Source organism: Engystomops pustulosus, chromosome 4 (genome assembly GCF_040894005.1).
Source record: "Engystomops pustulosus chromosome 4, aEngPut4.maternal, whole genome shotgun sequence".
Classification (NCBI taxonomy): Eukaryota; Metazoa; Chordata; class Amphibia; order Anura; family Leptodactylidae; genus Engystomops; species Engystomops pustulosus.
The window spans coordinates 210,842,959-210,864,484 of NC_092414.1; the positions used below are offsets into that span (position 1 = coordinate 210,842,959).

The 21,526-nt window shown below is 42.9% G+C and overlaps 1 protein-coding gene across 1 annotated transcript in view; it reads right to left on the minus strand.

Annotated features, from left to right (window-relative positions):
• LOC140128260 (acetylcholinesterase-like) overlaps positions 1 to 19,700 on the minus strand; it is a 64,425-nt gene extending 44,725 nt beyond the window's left edge. Inside the window, exon 1 of the mRNA XM_072149826.1 lies at positions 19,553 to 19,700. The gene's annotated coding sequence lies outside the window, so the exon portion shown is untranslated. The remainder of the gene's footprint in view (positions 1 to 19,552) is intronic.
• Between the last annotated feature and the right edge of the window lie 1,826 nt (positions 19,701 to 21,526).

Consider the following 21,526-nt stretch of genomic DNA (forward strand, 5'->3'; position numbering starts at 1 on the left):
AACTACTATAATACTGCTCCCTATGTACAAGAATATAACTACTATAATACTGCTCCCTATGTACAAGAATATAACTACTATAATACTGCCCCCTATGTACAAGAATATAACTACTATAATACTGCTCCCTATGTACAAGAATATAACTACTATAATACTGCTCCCTATGTACAAGAATATAACTACTATAATACTGCCCCCTATGTACAAGAATATAACTACTATAATACTGCTCCCTATGTACAGGAATATAACTACTATAATACTGCCCCCTATGTACAAGAATATAACTACTATAATACTGCTCCCTATGTACAAGAATATAACTACTATAATACTGCCCCCTATGTACAAGAATATAACTACTATAATACTGCCCCCTATGTACAGGAATATAACTACCATAATACTGCCCCCTATGTACAAGAATATAACTACTATAATACTGCCTCCTATGTACAAGAATATAACTACTATAATACTGCTCCCTATGTACAAGAATATAACTACTATAATACTGCCCCCTATGTACAAGAATATAACTACTATAATACTGCTCCCTATGTACAGGAATATAACTACTATAATACTGCCCCCTATGTACAAGAATATAACTACTATAATACTGCTCCCTATGTACAAGAATATAACTACTATAATACTGCCCCCTATGTACAAGAATATAACTACTATAATACTGCCCCCTATGTACAGGAATATAACTACCATAATACTGCCCCCTATGTACAAGAATATAACTACTATAATACTGCCCCCTATGTACAGGAATATAACTACTATAATACTGCCTCCTATGTACAAGAATATAACTACTATAATACTGCCCCCTATGTACAAGAATGTAACTACTATAATACTGCCTCCTATGTACAAGAATATAACTACTATAATACTGCCCCCTATGTACAAGAATATAACTACTATAATACTTCTCCCTATGTACAAGAATATAACTACTATAATACTGCCCCCTATGTACAGGAATATAACTACTATAATACTGCCTCCTATGTACAAGAATATAACTACTATAATACTGCCCCCTGTGTACAAGAATATAACTACTATAATACTGCCCCCTATGTACAAGACTATAACTACTATAATACTGCTCCCTATGTACAAGAATATAACTACTATAATACTGCTCCCTATGTACAGGAATATAACTACTATAATACTGCCCCCTATGTACAAGAATATAACTACTATAATACTGCCCCCTATGTACAAGACTATAACTACTATAATACTGCTCCCTATGTACAAGAATATAACTACTATAATACTGCTCCCTATGTACAGGAATATAACTACTATAATACTGCCCCCTATGTACAAGAATATAACTACTATAATACTGCCCCCTGTGTACAAGAATATAACTACTATAATACTGCTCCCTATGTACAAGACTATAACTACTATAATACTGCTCCCTATGTACAAGAATATAACTACTATAATACTGCCCTATATGTACAAGAATATAACTACTATAATACTGCCCCCTATGTACAAGAATATAACTACTATAATACTGCCCCCTATGTACAGGAATATACAGTATTTTTCAGACCATAAGGCGCACCTGATTATAAGGAGGAATGACCAGCAGGTGGCAGACCTGTGCACAGTTCAAGGCAGCTGTTGTCTGTAAGTATGGTTCATATATAAGGCGCACTGGACTATAAGGCACACCTTTGATTTCTGAGAAAATCAAAGGTTTTTTAGTGCGCCTTATAGTCCGAAAAATACGGTAACTATAGTAATGGAACTAAACTGAAAATTGCTATGTTACCATGTCTGAGTGCTCTGTGATTGGCTGTATTAGTGACTATATTGAACAGTGACATTTAGACCCGTGCCCTGGATATTACAGGATTCTTCCACCAGTGATAATAATATCTGCCTGTGTCCTGGAAGGAGAAGGATCTTACAGCAGCTGGAAAGAGATTAAAAACGTTATGTGGATGATGGGGGGAGCAGATATTCCTGGCCTGGTATACAGGGAGAGATGCGCCTTCTTATCCTCAGTGCTGACGGCTTACAGAGGCCACACAATGGCACAGCTGAGGCATTATCAGTACTCTCCCTCCAGCGCCCCTATTATCAGTAGTCTCCCTCCAGCGCCCCCATTATCAGTACTCTCCCTCCAGCACCCCTAATATCAGTACTCTCCCTCCAGCGCCCCTATTAACAGTACTCTCCCTGCAGCCCCCTATTATCAGTACTCTCCCTGCAGCTCCCCTATTATCAGTACTCTCCCTCCAGCTCCCCTATTATCAGTAGTCTCCCTCCAGCGCCCCTATTATCAGTAGTCTCCCTCCAGCGCCCCCATTATCAGTAGTCTCCCTCCAGCGCCCCCATTATCAGTACTCTCCCTCCAGCGCCCCCATTATCAGTACTCTCCCTCCAGCGCCCCTATTATCAGTACGCTCCCTCCAGCGCCCCTATTATCAGTACTCTCCCTCCAGCGCCCCCATTATCAGTACTCTCCCTGCAGCCCCCTATTATCAGTACTCTCCCTGCAGCCCCCTATTATCAGTACTCTCCCTGCAGCCCCCTATTATCAGTACTCTCCCTGCAGCCCCCTATTATCAGTACTCTCCCTGCAGCCCCCTATTATCAGTACTCTCCCTCCAGCGCCCCTATTATCAGTAGTCTCCCTCCAGCGCCCCTATTATCAGTACTCTCCCTCCAGCGCCCCTATTATCAGTACTCTCTCTCCAGCCCCCTATTATCAGTACTCTCCCTCCACTCCCCTATTATCAGTAGTCTCCCTCCAGCGCCCCTATTATCAGTACTCTCCCTCCAGCGCCCCTATTATCAGTAGTCTCCCTCCAGCGCCCCTATTATCAGTAGTCTCCCTCCAGCGCCCCTATTATCAGTACTCTCCCTCCAGCGCCCCTATTATCAGTACTCTCACTCCAGCGCCCCTATTATCAGTAGTCTCCCTCCAGCGCCCCTATTATCAGTACTCTCCCTGCAGCCCCCTATTATCAGTACTCTCCCTGCAGCCCCCTATTATCAGTACTCTCCCTGCAGCCCCCTATTATCAGTACTCTCCCTCCACTCCCCTATTATCAGTAGTCTCCCTCCAGCCCCCTATTATCAGTACTCTCCCTGCAGCCCCCTATTATCAGTAGTCTCCCTCCACTCCCCTATTATCAGTACTCTCCCTCCAGCCCCCTATTATCAGTACTCTCCCTCCATGCCCCCTATTATCAGTACTCTCCCTCCACTCCCCTATTATCAGTACTCTCCCTCCACTGCCCTATTATCAGTACTCTCCCTCCACTCCCCTATTATCAGTACTCTCCCTCCATGCCCCAGGGTTGTAACTACAGTGGTAGCAGCCATAACATTGCACGTTGTACAACATAATCTGTATATAACAGGGCACATCCTCCCCAGTGGGAGGGGCAGCATCCCTCATCTCTAATTCCAGCATGTACTCCCCCCCTGTGGTCAGCAGTTACTGGGACATATGTGTGTATAAGTATAAATGTCTGAGTATACAAATATGTATATAGTCTGAGGGGCTGGGGGAGGCCATTCAGAATCTGCTATGTGGCCCTGCCCCTGCTAGTCACGCCCCTGCCCATCACGCCCCTGTCCCCTATTATCAGTACGCTCTTTTTTGGTCCTTTACCTCCCAATGGGCCACATTTATGAAAGCTAGTGCGGCCTGTAGTGTGTATTGTGCAGAGTTCGGCAGATTCATCAAAACTTGCGCCCGGTCTATATGAATCTGGCGCCCCCTGCACTGCTCGGAAAGTGGGCACCATTTTTTTTGTGCACTTTATTGATGCTGCAGAATTGTGTCGCACGTCAGTAATAAATGTGGCACAAACTCAGTCTAAGCAGCAACACGTCCCTTTAGGTGCACATTTTCCTGTCTTGTCGGACACAGAGCAGCCGCACACAAAACTGGCGCAGACACTATATAAATACATGTGCAGCAGCTGACACATTCTTTTGAGTGGCACAGACACTTTAAAAAATGTGGTCGAATATGTGCAACACCCCTACCAATACAGTGGCAAGGGGTTAGTTGCGAACAGTGCCCTCTCCAGGTTAGGAGCTGTCAGAGGGAGTCGCGAACCCTCCAGTAAGGTTCCAGACCTGGACATCAGGTGTTAACAGTGTGGACCCTGCCTGTACTGCAAGGGTTAAAGTTATGTGAATTATTATCCAATTGCATTCCTTTATGGGAAATGGAGTGTGATTGGAGAGTGAGCCACCACATGACCAGCTTACAATAAAACCTCCTGGACAGGGAGGAGCTAGGGTCTTACCACCAGCTCTCTTACAAGAGAACAAATCATCTGTCAGTGACCAGAGAGATAGTGTGTAGCACACCTTCAGTGCTTCGCATAGAACCACCACCCAGGACAAAGCTGCAGCTTCCAGTATTGGACACAGCTACATCCCAGCCTGCACCTACTACCAGGCTGGTGAACAGACTCCTCAGGATCACTCTCCATGACCACTCCAGTAATCCGGAATCATCCTGTAATCCGGAATCTGTAACCAGATCGTTTGGCTCGTTGCCTGCAGTTGTTCCAGTAAAGAACCGTGAGTTACTTTTGCAAAACGTTGCCTCGTCTGATCCCTGGATATGGCTGTATCACCACCACGGGCTCCCCCATCCATTACCCAGGGACATATACTACGGACACTAAGGGGTTGCCCCAGGGAGAACCAGCACCACAGCCTCTCCCCCATATAATTTCTTGCACACACCACCTGCTGGAGACCTGCCAGGCCATGGGACAGCCCTCCGGTCCCCGTACCAAGCACCGTGACCACAGCATGCCTAGGCCGCAACCGCCAGCCACTCCGGTATTCTGGGCCCCGGCTGCCTCCAGGCCCCAAGAAAAGGCTAGGCCCCGGTGCATATGTGTTTACACATTTACACATTATTTTTTAAGAATTTCATTGCCCTCTGCAGGCCAGAAATGTATACAACAGGTTACAGAACTCCCAGCATGCCTCAGTGCCCAAATCCTTATAGCTGTAGTGTCACCATTCAGTTAGACCAGGGACAGAATTGGCACAGTATTTTGCAGGGGATCATTAGCAGTCGGCACCCAGTTCCCCATTGAATCTCACAGACATTTGAATCTCATAGAAAAGTGAAGGCGCAGGCTCCACGCACCAGGGCGGAGATGATATCACTGGCCCACGCCACAAGGGTCAGAAGAGGCCTCAGAGGCACAAAGGTGGCCACTTACACAGTTTGGGACACAAAGGGGGTCATTACATATTTTTTTTTAGAGGATTCAGACCTTTAGGGCCTTATAATTTTCCATGGGGCATAGAGGGGGCTTTTTTTTAAAGTCCTGCTAAAGGAGGTTTGGTTCCTCCAGTCCAGTTAATAGGAGCTAGTGTGAGGTCCCTTATACACGTGCGTTTTTCATGTGCGTGTTCTTTCGCGTGCTTTTGACGCGCAGAACTTGCATTGCACTATGACCCATAATCAATGGGTTTTTTACGGCTTCCATTTTTTTACGTACACACGCACGTTTTTTTTTTTAAACGCGCGTTTAAACCTCGGCATGCTCTACTTTTGCAAGTCACGTGCGTGAAAAACGCACCATACAAGTCTATGGAGACGCATCAAAAACGCATCGCACTCTGAGGCACTTGCAAGTGCAATGCGTTTTTCACGCAGCAATTACCATAGAAACAATAGAGCTCAGCCCTGAGTCCTTTCCAGTGCGTTATCTGTGCGTGAAAAACGAATTGAAATTGCATTAAAAACATGCGTGAAAAACTGAGACACTGAACAAACTCTGACTGAAAACGGATTGAACTCCGATGAAAAATGTCAGTTTTTCACTGACCAAACCCTGATCGCCCCTGATCAGACTCTGACGTGATCTGCAACGCAAGTGTGGAAGGGGCCTAAGGTTTCTGTAAAGTGACATCACTGGACTCTATGTGATGATGTCATCAGAGTGATGGGAGTTGCTGTTACTACCTTCTAGGCTTCATGTGGACACTAGGCCCCGGTAACTTATTATAGTAGTGAGGTATCAGTGTACGTATGTTGGTGACCCACCACAGCGCTCCGCTGTCCGTCTGTAGTTGGAATTTAACAAAAGAAGAGAAATACTGAAATAATAAGTTCAGCTTTTAGTCAAATCAATTTAACCCCTTACGGACAACGCTTTTTCTGCTAATTTTTCATTCCACGCCTTCAAAAATCTATAACATTTTCATTTTTCCATGTTCAGAGCTGTGCGGGGGCTTATTTTTTCTGAGTAGCAAATTTTACTTCTCAGTGACGTTATTTATTATTTCATGCCGTGTACTGGGAAGCTGGAAAAAAATTCCGAATGTGGTGAAATTGGCGAAAAAAACCTGCATTCGCGCAACTTTCTTGTGGGCTCAGTTTTTACGACTTTCACTGTGCGCTCCAAATGATACATCTACCATTTTGGACAATTGGGCGCTAATTTCTGTTATGTGGTTCACCGCCGGCAATAACCGGTTTTATATTTTGAGACGCGGCGATACCTGACATGTTTGTGATTTTCGCAGTTCATTTAGTTTTATGTCAGTTCTAGGGAAAGGGGGGTGATTTGAATTTTTAATATGTTATTAATGTTTTTTATTTTTTCAACTTTATAAAATTTATTTTTTCACAGATTAACCCTAGATGGTCCGATAGTTCCTACCATATACTGCAATACTACTGTATTGCAATATATGGCGTTTTTACACAGTACAGGCAGTCCCCGGGTTACGTACATGATAGGTTCTGTAGGTTTGTTCTTAAGTTGAGTTTGTATGTAAGTCGGAACTGTATACTTTATCATTGTAACCCCAGACAAAATTCTTTTGGTCTAGGTGACTGGATTTTAAAAATGTTGGATTGTCATAAGAACCAGGATTAACAATACATCTTCATTGCAGACACCTTTAATAACTGTTACAGCTGTTTTTTGTAGCCTAAGGCTAAAGTACGTTAGTAACTAGGGGTCGTCTGTAAGTCGGGTGTTCTTAAGTAGGGGACCGCCTGTATTCATTAAATGAGCCACTGGCACATTGTAACGAATCTTCAGAAACCATACAGCCTCTGGTCTGACGAAGAACCGAGGCTTTAATGGCAACCGATCTCCAATGGCACCGACCTTGGGTGTTAGCAATGGGTGTTTGCTGTAATATGCAGCTAACCCCATGTCTGTATGAAGAGGGGTCAGCCCATGAGCCCTCTTCATACACCCTTCATAGCTCGCTGACGGATATGACTAGTGACCACACTAGTCAGGAAGAGAGCAATTTAACCAGTTCTATATCAGTGACCCATCTACTTTCTGAATGTGCACATTGTGACAAACCCTCAGCTCCTTCACCACCTCCTCAGAGAGCAGTCATTGATCTGGATCAGCAATTATTATTATTCGTACAGTCCTGACGCTTCTGAATGAAACAATTCATCACAAAGAAGCAGGAGAAGAAATCCAGACTGTAAACCTGCGCTATAAGCCGCCGTAAATCTCTAAAAATCTCACGCAGAAGATTATCCCAAAAGAGAAATTTACCCACAAGGCATAGCGGCGCAAAACAAATTAAACCCCAGATGACGGCACAGAATTGATGGCCGCAATAGTAAAACCTTGAACAGACAAATATCTAGAAATACACAAATCACTTCCCGTCCGGAGCCGCAGTAGATTTCATACAGAACATATGGGGAGAGCGAAGAAATTTAAAGGGCAAATCCACCGGCACTTCATATCAACATCACTGATATAGAAATCATCCCTGGGTAGCCACGTAACATCTATTTTTAATATCTTACAATAAAATGCAATATTTTCACTCAAAAAATGTCTTTTCTCAGAGATTCCATGGCTTCTGTACAGTGGGAAGAGAATTTATACCGTGCACAATCACGCCATCTGCTGGGGGATATGAGTAATGCAGTTTGTATGAGTAATCTATTGCAGTGATTTTCAACCTCTTTTGAGCCGCGGCACACTTTTTATACTTAGAAAATCCTGGGGCACACCACCAACCAAAATAGCACAAAATGACACTAAAACAGTCATAAAAGGCCTCCCTTTACTAATAAAAAGGCCCTAGCTGCCTCCCTTTACTAATAAAAAGCCCCTGGCTGCCTCCCTTTACTAATAAAAAGCCCCTAGCTGCCTCCCTTTACTAATAAAAAGCCCCTAGCTGCCTCCCTTTACTAATAAAAAGCCCCTAGCTGCCTCCCTTTACTAATAAAAAGCCCCTAGATGCCTCCCTTTACTAATAAAAAGGCCCTAGCTGCCTCCCTTTACTAATAAAAAGCCCCTAGATGCCTCCCTTTACTAATAAAAAAGGCCCTAGCTGCCTCCCTTTACTAATAAAAAGGCCCTAGCTGCCTCCCTTTACTAATAAAAAGGCCCTAGCTGCCTCCCTTTACTAATAAAAAGGCCCTAGCTGCCTCCCTTTACTAATAAAAAGGCCCTGGCTGCCTCCCTTTACTAATAAAAAGCCCCTGGCTGCCTCCCTTTACTAATAAAAAGCCCCTGGCTGCCTCCCTTTACTAATAAAAAGCCCCTGGCTGCCTCCCTTTACTAATAAAAAGCCCCTGGCTGCCTCCCTTTACTAATAAAAAGCCCCTGGCTGCCTCCCTTTACTAATAAAAAGCCCCTGGCTGCCTCCCTTTACTAATAAAAAGCCCCTAGATGCCTCCCTTTACTAATAAAAAGCCCCTAGCTGCCTCCTTTTACTAATAAAAACCCCTAGCGGCCTCCCTTTACTAATAAAAAGCCCCTAGCTGCCTCCCTTTACTAATAAAAAGCCCCTGGCGGCCTCCCTTTACTAATAAAAAGCCCCTAGCTGCCTCCCTTTACTAATAAAAAGCCCCTAGCTGCCTCCCTTTACTAATAAAAAGGCCCTAGCTGCCTCCCTTTACTAATAAAAAGGCCCTAGCTGCCTCCCTTTACTAATAAAAAGGCCCTAGCTGCCTCCCTTTACTAATAAAAAGCCCCTAGCTGCCTCCCTTTACTAATAAAAAGGCCCTAGCTGCCTCCCTTTACTAATAAAAAGGCCCTAGCTGCCTCCCTTTACTAATCAAGAGCCCCTAGCTGCCTCCCTTTACTAATAAAAAGGCCCTAGCGGTCTCCCATTACAAATTAATAGGCCCTAGAGCCCCCCCTTTACTAATTAAAAGGCCCTAGAGCCCCCCCTTTACTAATTAAAAGGCCCTAGAGGCCTCCCTTTACTAATTAAAAGGCCCTAGAGGCTCCCCTTTACTAATTAAAAGGCCCTAGAGGCCCCCCTTTACTAATTAAAAGGCCCTAGAGGCCCCCCTTAACAAATAAAAAGCCCCAGCCTACCTTTACTAATAAAAAAAAAAACCCTAGCTACCTTCCTTATACAAATAATAACCCTATATACTTACCTTTGATGTCTTCTTGACGTCTCCTTCACTCCTAATGGCGATCCGCTCACCTTCTGTAGCTCCTGCACCGCGCGCCTCTGGTCACGTGACTTACGCGACCTGACGTCAGGTCGCGTCAGTCACGTGACATGGGCTGCGCGGTACAGGAGCTACAGAAGACGGGCGGATCGCCGACGTGGGACTTGGAGGTAAGTATGGGGCAGAAATACGGGGGCGCGGCGGCAGCTCGACACCGGGGCAGCCTAGTTCGGGCAACTTTCCCCCGCGGCACACTCAACCTTGTGTCGCGGCACACTAGTGTGCCGTGGCACACAGGTTGAAAATCACTGATCTATTGGGTGTTATGGATTATGCTATTTTAGTAACATTCCTTTAATCCTGCATTATTGGGTGGTCATAGAAAGCTACACAAAAAGCAAAGTCTGAACTTATTACAAAAATGCAGAATTTTTGGAGTTTATGGATTATTGGATTCCTGATTAAAGGAATTTTGATAACTAGAAATGGTTAGAGTTCCTGGATTAAAGATGTCGGGTTAAAGTAATTTCACTTTTCCCTGTGAGTGAAGGACCGGCCTCTGGAAATTTAGGCCGCGTGCACACATGACGTTTGCGGTTCACGCAACATAAAGGCTCCTCCTGAGATCACATGTTTATAAAACGCAATGGAAAGGACGAGCCTTTTACGTTGCGTTTCAAAATGTGTGGGAACGCGGCTTTGTGGCAGGAATTGGGTCCATTAATGAAAGATTGAGTGCCTGGGTGGACCAACTATTGCAGCCACTGGTTGTTTCTTTGCCAGGTTTATTAAAAGATACAAAACATGTCATCTCTTTGCTGGATGGCTACCCATGGAATAAATCTACGTCCTTTTGGTTATCATGTGATGTCATAGGTCTGTATCCCTCTTTAGAACATTCTATGGTCCTTAAATCCTTGGCGTACCATTTAGAAAAATATAGTAAATAGACCAACGAGATCCGGGAATTTTTGCTAGAATCTGTAGAGTTTTTACTCAAAAATAATTATTTTTTATTTGATAACAGATTTTTTGTTCAAAAATGTGGTGCGGCCATGGGGGGGAGATGTTCTCCCTCCCTGGCAAATATCTATATGTCATACTGGGAGGAAACCTTTTTGTTTTCCCCATCCAATCCGTTTCTCTCCCATATCAGGTGGTATGGTCGTTACATCGACGATCTCCTCCTGATATGGGAGGGACCGGTAAATGACATTACCCTCTTTGTGGATTTTGTCAGCAGAAATGACATGAACTTAAAATTCACGTTTACTTATAATCATGACTCTATTAATTTCTTAGATATTAGCCTCAAAGGTATGGACCATGTTTCAATTTCCCCTTATATTAAACCTACAGCTACCAACTCTATTTTGGAGGCTACATCATGTCATCCACCTCACGTCATAAAAAATGTCCCTGTTGGGGAGCTTATAAGAACCAAAAGAAATTGTACAGACCCAGTCACATATAACACTGAAAAGGAAAATGTATGCAATAAACTTTCCAAAAGAAAATATCCTAAATGGATGTTAGACAGGGCATGCCGTACTGTTGACGAGATCGATAGAGAGGATTTGATATATAGAACTAAACAACAGAAAAGGGACAGGCCAAAAGATAAGACATCAGTGGTGTTTTCAACTACCTACAGCAATCAATATAGAGAGGTGGTAGATATTGTACGTAAATATCTCCCATTACTGCACACAGATAACAAGGTATCAAAAGTTTTGGGAAACAAAGTAAATTTTATTTCTAGAAAAGCAACAACCCTTAACTCAATTCTTTCACCAAGTCTATTTTCATCTAGTATTAAAAAATCAAAAGATACGTGGTTGTCCACTAAAGGCTTTTATGGATGTGGACATAATATCTGCTTATGTTGTAAATTTGCTAGTCCTTCAAAAGAATTTGTGTCTTGCAGTACGGGTTTGAGATATAAAATTTCCGGTTTCATAAATTGTAACACTTCAAATGTTATTTATACAATCATTTGCAAAAGTTGTAACATTCAATATGTTGGATATACAGGAGGTCCCCTTAAAACCAGGATCAGAAAACATCTTTTAGATGCGAGAAATAGCGATGCAGTTAATATCTCTATGGCCTCCCGGCATTTCCAAGCTATGCATCATGGGGATTGTAGTTCCTTTGCCTTCATGGGCTTTGAAAAAGTATGGAAACCTGCTCGTGGTGGAGATCACAAACGGAAGTTGCTCAATCGTGAGACCTTCTGGATCTTCACTTTAGATACAAGAGTTCCCAAAGGTATGAATAAAAGGTTAGACATGATTTGTCACTATTAAGTATTTGTATTATATTGATAATATTTGTTCTCATATGTTTTTATGTGGATGCATTAGGCTCTATTGTTAAAAAACTGTATATTGGGGGGCGTGGCCTGGATGTGCTCTGAGACGGACGTGTGAGAAGGAGCTCCGTCTCTAGGCCTGCTAGCGACGTGAAAACGAGCGACAGAAAGCTTTCCCAAATATACCGGGGAGTGCTGCAGAAGACCCCTTATCATGATGACTCGGAAAAGAACAGCAAAAACCGGCCCGAAACGCCTGACAGACTTCTTCACATCGAGACCGCATGTCTCAAACCTCTCACAAGATGGCGACGATCAGTCATGCTATAACTCTCCCTCACTCACACAGAGCAGAGGAAACTCACCGGCAATTCCTGAGTCCCGGGACCGGAGACCTCCACCGGAGAAGGGAAGAGAGGAGGGAGCGATCTCACCCCGGAGCGACACAGGATCAGATGGTGCTGAAGGAGAAAACAGCCGCAACGGCATGTCCAAAATGGCGCCGACTCCGCAGAGACAAAGTCCCTCACCAAGCCAAAGCCCGGATAAACAGAGACCGAGGATGAACCCTTCATTCACAGGTACACCAGAGGGGCATGAAAGAGAGACAGACCCCATTAGAGAGCTTCCAAGCTCTGATCAACCGGCCTCTGAAACCTATATCAAGAACTTGATACTGGCACTGAAGGGGTCAATCCAAAAGGACCTGTCACAGGTTTCAGCTGCACTTAATACATCTATTGACGATCTAGGAGGGAGAGTGGACCAGTTGGAAAATAAAATGGCAGAGGTTACTAGCTCCCACAATGAGCTTATAGATGCGCACTATGGGCTGGAAGAGGAGGTGGAGAAGATGAGACTAAAGATTGCAGATATGGAAGACAGAGGAAGGAGGAATAATGTCAAATTTAGAGGCATTCCCGAATCCATCCCTCCAGCAGATTTGAATGACTTTATCTCTCAATTAATAGCTAAAGTGCTTCCGAATATCCCAAAGCATGAATGTCTGCTTGACAGAGCTCACAGGTTGCCCAAACCAAAGACACTGCCAGATAACCTCCCAAGAGACACTATAGCGAGGATCCACTATTTCCACGTCAAAGACATGCTAATGTCAGCCTCTCGGAAACTGCAGAATCTTCCAGAGCCTTATTCAGGGATAAAATTATTTGTCGACCTATCACAAGCAACCTTGCAGGCTCGGAAGAGGTTTGGAGCAATTACGAATACATTGAGATCTAACAATATCCCCTATAAATGGGGTTTTCCATTGAAGCTCCTGATAAGGAAAGACGGGATTTTTCACTCCATCCTGACCCCTGAAGCCGGTCTTCCTCTGCTAGATTCTTGGAACCTCAAGATAGCTGAACCACCAGAGAAAAGGAAACCAACGACGATGGAAAAGGACTGGGAAGTCGCTTAACTTCACTCCAAGAACTTGCCATGAAAGCTACAGGAGCAGGCCGAAAGGCCCCAGGTGAACTTAACCCCCTGATTACGCAGGATGCACAACTCTCCTGCATACCCGATGCTAATTGCTATAGTATGTTTTTTATATGTTTTATGTTATAGTTGTAGAGTCCTGACTAGGGAGTGGCAGCAGGATCTAAGTGTCCCCTCCACCTCCTTTAGGCTCTACTTGTTGTGTGCTTTCAGACACACCATTAGATTTGTTGTTTTAAGTTTTGTTTTGGGCACAATTCAATATTCCAACAAGAAGAAGGGAAATAACATAACATTAAGATATAGTCTAGCAGGTGGTAGAGCAGATAAAAAATAGGGAAAATGACAATTAGAATTATGAGTTTAAACACCAAAGGACTTAATTCCCCATTCAAAAGAGCTTCACTGTGGAAAGAGGCATTAAAAGAGAAAGCAGACATAGTTTGCATACAAGAAACGCATTTTTCTCAAACGAAAAGTCCAAAATTCTCCCACCATAAATTCCCTACCATATTATCTGCTAAAGCATGTAAAAAAATAGCAGGGGTCACCATAGCCATCAAAGAAGGGACAGATATCACTGTCCATTCTTCCATAATAGATGAGGGGGGCAGATATATAATACTAGTGGGTTCAATCAGATCATTTCGCTTCACACTAGTTAATGTATACAGCCCAAACTCTGCTCAAACACGCTTCTTAAACAGACTAATGAAAAAGGTCAGAAAGGTACAGGAGGGAAACTTGATTTTATGCGGCGACTTTAATTTAGTTCCAGATATAAAGCTGGACTCCACTTCAAGCAATAGAACATGCCCATCATCCCTAGGCCCAGGGTTGTTTAAACTAGGATTACATGACTGCTATAGATGCTTGAATCCAGACCTGAGAGAATACACCTTTTTCTCCCATAGGCATAGGTCCTTTTCCAGAATTGATCTATTCCTATCAGACAGGAACACATTACCATGGATATCCAAATCAGAAATAGGAGTGATCACATGGTCAGATCACGCACCCATATTTCTAGAAGTGTCCTTGGCCCCTAAACTGTTCCCAAATCGAGTGTGGAGAAACTCCCCTTTCCTATTCCATCTTCCCTCATTTAAAAAAAAGGTTGAGAAGGATATGAAGGAATTCTTTTGTACAAATAATGTAGATGGGATAACGGAGGTGGAATTGTGGGCAGCTCACAAGATAGCTATAAGAGGCACCCTGATGCAAATCAGTGCACAGCATAAAAAATCAAGGGAAAAGAAAATAGACGAATGCCTGACAGCAATCAAATTACATGAGGAGGTACTACATAAGAAAAATTGCCCAAATAGTTATAAAGCATTAATGGAAGCGAGACAATCCCTTAGGGCAGCACTATTATCCCAATATAATAGGAAACTAAATGCTACAAAAGCAACTTACTACTCGGCCATAAACAAGCCTAGCAAGTTAATGGCCCGAGGGGTGCAACCGCCCAAAACCAAATCATCCATCCCTTTCTTATACAAACCAGAGGACCCCACGAAAAAAGAAACCCACCCCCATAAAATCTCCAACATGTTTAGAGACTTCTATAAAAATTTATATAATTTAAAGGAAGATAAGCAAACGCATCAACCCACTTATGATAAGATAAAAGAATTCCTAGACAAGATCAAGCTTCCCCTTGTTTTAACCTCACACCTTGAGGCTCTCAACTCCCCAATATCTTTACAAGAGCTAGAGAAAATCATAATTTGCTCACCAAAAGATAAGGCTCCGGGTCCAGATGGATTTGGGAATGAATATTATAAGGCCTTTTTTCATGTCCTGGGCAATCACATGGTCAGAGCATTCAACGAAATCATGGTAAAAGGAACCCTCCCTCCAGTGATGCTGGAAGCTACAATAGTGACACTACCCAAACCAGGCAAGGAACCTTCCACTCCGGCAAACTTTCGTCCTATTTCGCTATTAAACTGCGACATAAAAATATATGCGAAGCTAATAGCAAATAGGCTGCTCAAGGTTCTTCCGGATCTGATTCATTTAGATCAGGTTGGATTCACGAAGGGTAGACAAGCTCCTGATGGGACAAGGAGGGTCCTAGATCTGGTGTCTTCCATGGAAGCCTCTCGGATGCCTTCTCTGCTCCTTACCTTGGATGCGGAGAAGGCATTCGACAGGATACATTGGCAGTTCGCTTTTGCAGTGCTGGAGAAGTTCGGGTTCGGGGGACCCATAGTAAAAGCCATAAAAGCATTATACACGGCTCCATCTGCCAAAGTCATGGCCAACGGATACTTTTCAGACCCCTTTTTGATTACCAATGGAACTCGGCAGGGGTGTCCATTATCCCCACTTATCTTCGTCATGGTGATGGAACCCCTGGCGGAGGCAATAAGAATGGCACCTGAGGTAGAGGGCATTCAATGTGGCACAAGACAGCACAAAATCGGCCTCTTTGCGGACGATGTGGTTTTAGCCCTATCAAACCCAATTTCCTCCTTACGTAAGACCACACAAATTTTGGAGGACTTCGGAAGAGTCTCATATTATAAAGTAAACGCAAATAAATCACTTATATTAGGATGCAATGTGAACCCTCAATTGAGATCTGAAATTTCTAGAAAATTCCCATTTAAATGGGAAAAGGAAAGTGTTCCTTACCTGGGCATAAAAATTTGTATCCCCCAAAAAAATTTAATCTCTGTAAATTTTCTTCCGCTGTACCACAAACTACAAGAGGAAATAAAAGCTATAAGTCCACTTGAACACTCCTGGATAGGAAAAATTACGATCTATAAGATGATGATATTGCCAAAACTCTTATACGCTTTCAGAACACTAGCTATCCCCATACCCAAATATATGATTTCTAAATTCCAAAAACAAATGTTGCAGTATATATGGAATGGGCACAAACCTAGAGTCAACACTAAAACCCTACAAACGCCTAAAGAAGAAGGAGGTTTGGGAGTCCCCAACTTATACCTGTACCATAAGTCCTTCATGTTCCAACAAAGTAAAGTTTGGTGCTGTAAACAACACAACTCAACATGGCCACAAATAGAAGCTCACCTAACAGGAGGTATACCCCTTAATAACCTCCTAATAGCACACTCAGCGTGGAGGGACATCCCCCTTCCACCTAAAGCGATCCCAACAGTGCGGGTATCAGTAGAGGTATGGAAGCAAACCTTTGAGGCTGCACTTGCTATCTCCCCCAGAACAAAACTAGTCAACATCCCTTTAGCTGCAATAAGAATCGTCAACCCGAGCCTTCCAATCCAACATTGGATTCAAAAAGGCATACAAACAGTAAGCGAGATATGGGAGGGAAATAAAATTGCTTCATTCCAACAATTGAGAGACAAATTCAATATAAACGAGTCTGACTTTCTCTTATATGAACAAGTGAAAAATGTTACCTCCAAATTAAAGGGTCCTAAATTGCCAGTTCCATTGAATATGGCCAACTATATAGAGGACAAACCGATCAAAGCCTTAAAAAATACAAAGGCTGTCTATGAAACCCTAAGAAAGGCACATTCACCGGGTAGGATATCGGCATTAGCTAAATGGGAGGGAGACTTAGGAAAGACCATCAATGAGAGAGAATGGAAACAAGCAAATTATTGGGCTTCAAAAGCATCCAAGTCAGCTAAGCTAATGGAGGTCCAACACAAATTGACAACAAGATGGTACATGGTACCGAGCAGACTAGCCAAAATTTTTCCAGGCACCAAGAGCGAGTGTTGGAGAGATTGTGGGGAAGAGGGCACAATATTTCATATATTTTGGAAATGTAGGAAGATTAGCCCATTCTGGAAAGAGGTTTTTGCCCTCTGCAGCTCAATAGCAGCAAACAAAATTTTCCCAAGACCAGCTCTGGCCTTACTACATATAGGTATAGATAAAATCAATAAAAAAGATCGAAAACTAGTGGGTCATATCTTACTAGCGGCTAAACTTTTGATAGCAAGGAAATGGAAGGATATTGATGCACCAAACAAAAGTGCATTAATAGAGATAGTATCGGAACATTGCGCATTAGAAAAACTATTAGCAATCAGAAGTAACTCTCTCGCAAATTTCAGTAACATATGGAACCCATGGTTGATATCTTTCCCCAGTCTTGATCCCGGAATCAGAGGGCTCTCAGAATAAGGGGAGTCAGAGGAGTTAGTCCGATATATAGCACCACCGGCACCTTTATATGTTTTCCTTTTACTCTTTAGAACCATGAGATTGTACACCACTGCTATTCAGGTTCTGCTAACAAATTTTTCTCCCTTCCCTAGCTATCATACCATTTCCCCCTCCCTCAGGAAGGAGGAGGACACTAAAAAAAAAGGCCCAAAGAGTTATTGGTTTACTGTTGTTCTTCTTTTCCTTTTCTAACTATCACGGTACAGTCATATCAAAATCAATAATAGAGTAACGGGTCATGAAACAAATGCTACAAGCCTAAAATTTATTGCAAGAAGGATTATATGCAAATAAATAGAGTTTTGGTCTCGACATGATTCTTTTTACTGAACAGCCAGAACCGCTGGGAACCATGCAGGCTATAGATCATCTTTAGATGTGAAATAAAAATGATGATTACCCTTTGTATAAACATCCTATAATATGCCTTGTATTATAATGATATTTGTATGATTGACCGTACATATCCTTTGTTACTATATGCAAAATGTTTAATAAAAAATTTACTTGTTAAAAAAAAAAAAAAACTGTATATTGAACATGTGAGGAAATCCACCCCATGTTTTCCTTCAAATGGTATATATTGCCTTGTATGCATCACAAAGGTAGTCATGAATAAGGATATGTGATATCCGAAACGCGTAGACCGCTATGCTGTGACATGTGTATCCCGTGGCTATTATGTTCCTGTTTTATCTACTAATAAAGCCTTGAAGATTTTATTCCTGGTGTCTCCTTTGAGCTGGATCATACGAAGAGATCTTTTTTCTTCTTGTTGTTCACTGCTAATCATGTTACTCTGGGGCCAAGAGTGATCCGTGCGTGGAGTCGTCCAGGTGCTACAAGCCGTTTCCATCAGGGTGAGCTGACCATATTTGTTTGTTTGAGATTTAAAATATGATATTCTGTCAAAAATTTGGCCCAGATTATTAGAATTCCTGGATTATTAGATGCTGGATTAAAGGAATAGATTTTGGAAATTTTCCGATATTCAAACAATTTATTAAACAGTTTATTACATTCCGGATTCAAGGATTTAAAGGGAACCTGTCACCACATTTTTCACAAATACAGCTAGAGGCAGGTTCCTATAAAGCGCTAGTAACTATCTGACACACTTCTTTTAGCTAAAAATAGTTTCCCTCAGATACTAATAAAATCTTGCCCGGTATCTATGCAGCTTTGGAGCGAGTCTAGGGGGTGTGGCCTAATGTCATGTGACCAGGGTGACATCATCACAGGTCCTTTAGCTACTTAACATTAGCAAACTGTACCCCATGTACATATCTGACCACATAAAACAATCGCAGCAGCCTCTATGGACTTCTGCTCCTCTCCATGCTGCTGTGATACAATATGCTGCGATTTCCTGAGATATATCCTTGGTGTACAGTTTTCAAATGCTAAAATTTTAAAAGACCTGCGAAGATGTCACCCTTGTCACATAACATATCAGCTGCATACAGAGATAGGATGAGGAGGAGCTGCTGGATTTAGTCCCGAGGAGGCCACGCCCACCTTGACTCGCTGTAGCCATGCTTAGATACCAGGTAAAACTATAAAGTTGAATATATGGGAATCTCAGGGGAACAATTTTTACCTAAAAGAAAGGCATCAGTAAGTTACTAGGGCTCTATGGGAACCTGTCACTACCTGGATTTGTTAAAAATGTGGTGACGGGTTCCCTTTAATGATTTTCACTATTCCTCGTGATTTAAGATTGTTATGATTGTTACACAATATTCTGTTTTAAACATCACCCAGTCAGATTCTGGATTATTGGATGCTGGATTAAAGGAATTTCACTATTTCTTACCGGTGTAGGTCTGATCTTGGGAAATGTAAAATTATCTGTTATTACCAATATTTTAAGATGATTAGAATTTGTGGATTATTAAATGCCAGAATTTCACAATATCAACAATAACCACAATAATAATAATAAAATAAGTGACACATACACTTTTACCTCCCTCACACCTAGTTTTCCCATTACCGGCACCACCTCCAAGCTACAGTGTTGCTAGATCTCAAATTTATGAACTGCAAAGAAGTTCTGCAGCAGCTATTGCCATGTAACATACAATGCATCTACTGCAAAACCTCTTTGCAAAGACAAGTGAATGAAATGGTTATCACATGAAGCTCCTACTACTTACTTTTCTCATCTCCCCTGCAGTCGGGTCATACCCCTAGGGGGCGCTGGCACAGGGGGCGCTGCTTCTGCTATCCTCCTGCTCTGCCCCCTCATTCATGGGGCAGTTTTGCTCTGTCAGACCTGATCCACCATTCTTGCTGCAGCTGTCACACAAGTTTCTCCAACTTTTTTGACCAATCAGAAACTATTGGACTGTACCAACAGCAGAAGTGAAAGAGGGGGGTTTCTAAAGCAGAATTTAGCCTATTGTTTCCTGTAATTATGGAAATGTTAAAAGAAATCAAACAAATGATAACAATAGTTAAAAACATTCTTAAAATTATAAAGGGAGAGATTTAAAGCTACTTGTGAGAAGGGAGGGTTACATTTCTAGGAAGCTTCTCCCCCTCTTGGATGAGTGCACTCGGTGCTGTACTCTGCCTGTACAGCTGCCCATACACAGTCACATAGACGCACAGCCCAGGATCACATAGTGTGGAAAGAGACATAGGGGGACATGTTTCTTTGTTTTGACTTGTTTTTTTATTATTTTTAGGAGGTTCTTAAAAAATTTTTGCAGGGTGTTGGTTGAAATTGTGCTTGTCTGTTGCGGTGTTCCTGATGTATCTATTCATGTATCTATGTTTTCTTTGATTTGCTCCATTTTCAGACCCCATGGTTGAGAAAACGCTGAGACAAATTTAGGTACAAAAGTACAACTTCCTTCCATACGTGCACCTCCTTCCACGTTTATTAAAGCCCCTGCGCCAGTTTTTGGTCTGACTTTGCACTTTCTTTTCAGCGCAAACTGCTTGCACATGTATTTATCGAGTGACTGCGACATATTTGTTGCGCACGCTGCACTATACCCGACGTGACGCAAAGGGGCGTTCCGAAAGGGGCGTTCCGGTGCACAGTCAGACCGTGGATCTAAGGATTTCCTTGGATTTCAGGGGTCTGTCTCGTCCGGCGGGAGGTATGTCCCGGGACGTCGATATGGTCTTCCGGATGGAAGTTTTATCCATTGCCATGGCGATACAGAGAGTCGTTAGCTCTCTGTATTACGGCAAGTCTCTGCCAGCATTGATGTCATCACAACGTACCTTCCGGGCACTGCTGAACACAGACATTGGGCGGTTACCATTCATATTCACTGAATGAGCCTGCACTGAGCAAATCCCAATATGTATGATACCCACACTTATGGTGTCCCCATTAGCCATTAATATTCAGACACAATTTTGTACATCCATCTCATTATTTTTGCAATACCGTTAGTAGACATCCTCTTCTTGGGGGCGCCCCTGCGCATGTGTTCTGTAGAAACCCAATAGGTAGTCATTTCAGTATCCGATGCACGTTTCGCGTTCTCGCAATACTGAGTCACTTGACTCGTCGGCCGTGATCTCGCGGTTCCGCATCCCGTGATTTGGGAGCCCGCCATCACGTGCATCCCTCTTTGGACGCTCTTTGGTCCATTCCTCTGTTATATACTCATCTTAGTTTGGGAAGACGCCACCCCCAGACGAAGGCTCATTCCGAGCCGAAACGTACGTCGGGGACGCGGTCTCTCCCGGACAGTGGAATTTCTAACAGTTACAACGACTTGGTAAGAACTGGTTTCCATCTTTTTAGCCACTAGGTTATGCAGCTCATACATAGGGAAGCGCTGTTACTTTTCATAACAGGCACTACAAACACTACCGCTGCTATCTATTCTGATAGGAACCATAAACATATGGTCCAACAGCAGGCTCAGTTTCTTGCTAATTAACTCCCTCACTTACCTGTTACTCCACGTGGTCCGGGTCGGTCCGCTTCTTTTTCTGTATTCCACCACTGATTTTATAGTAATTTTATTGTATTCCATTGATACTCATAGGACGGCGCCATCTAATGTTGGCACCGTTCACGTTATTGTGGTTATGTGTTACTAATAAAGATCTTTTTCTTAGGGCACATTCACATGGCCGTCCGCGGGACGTACATGCGGCAG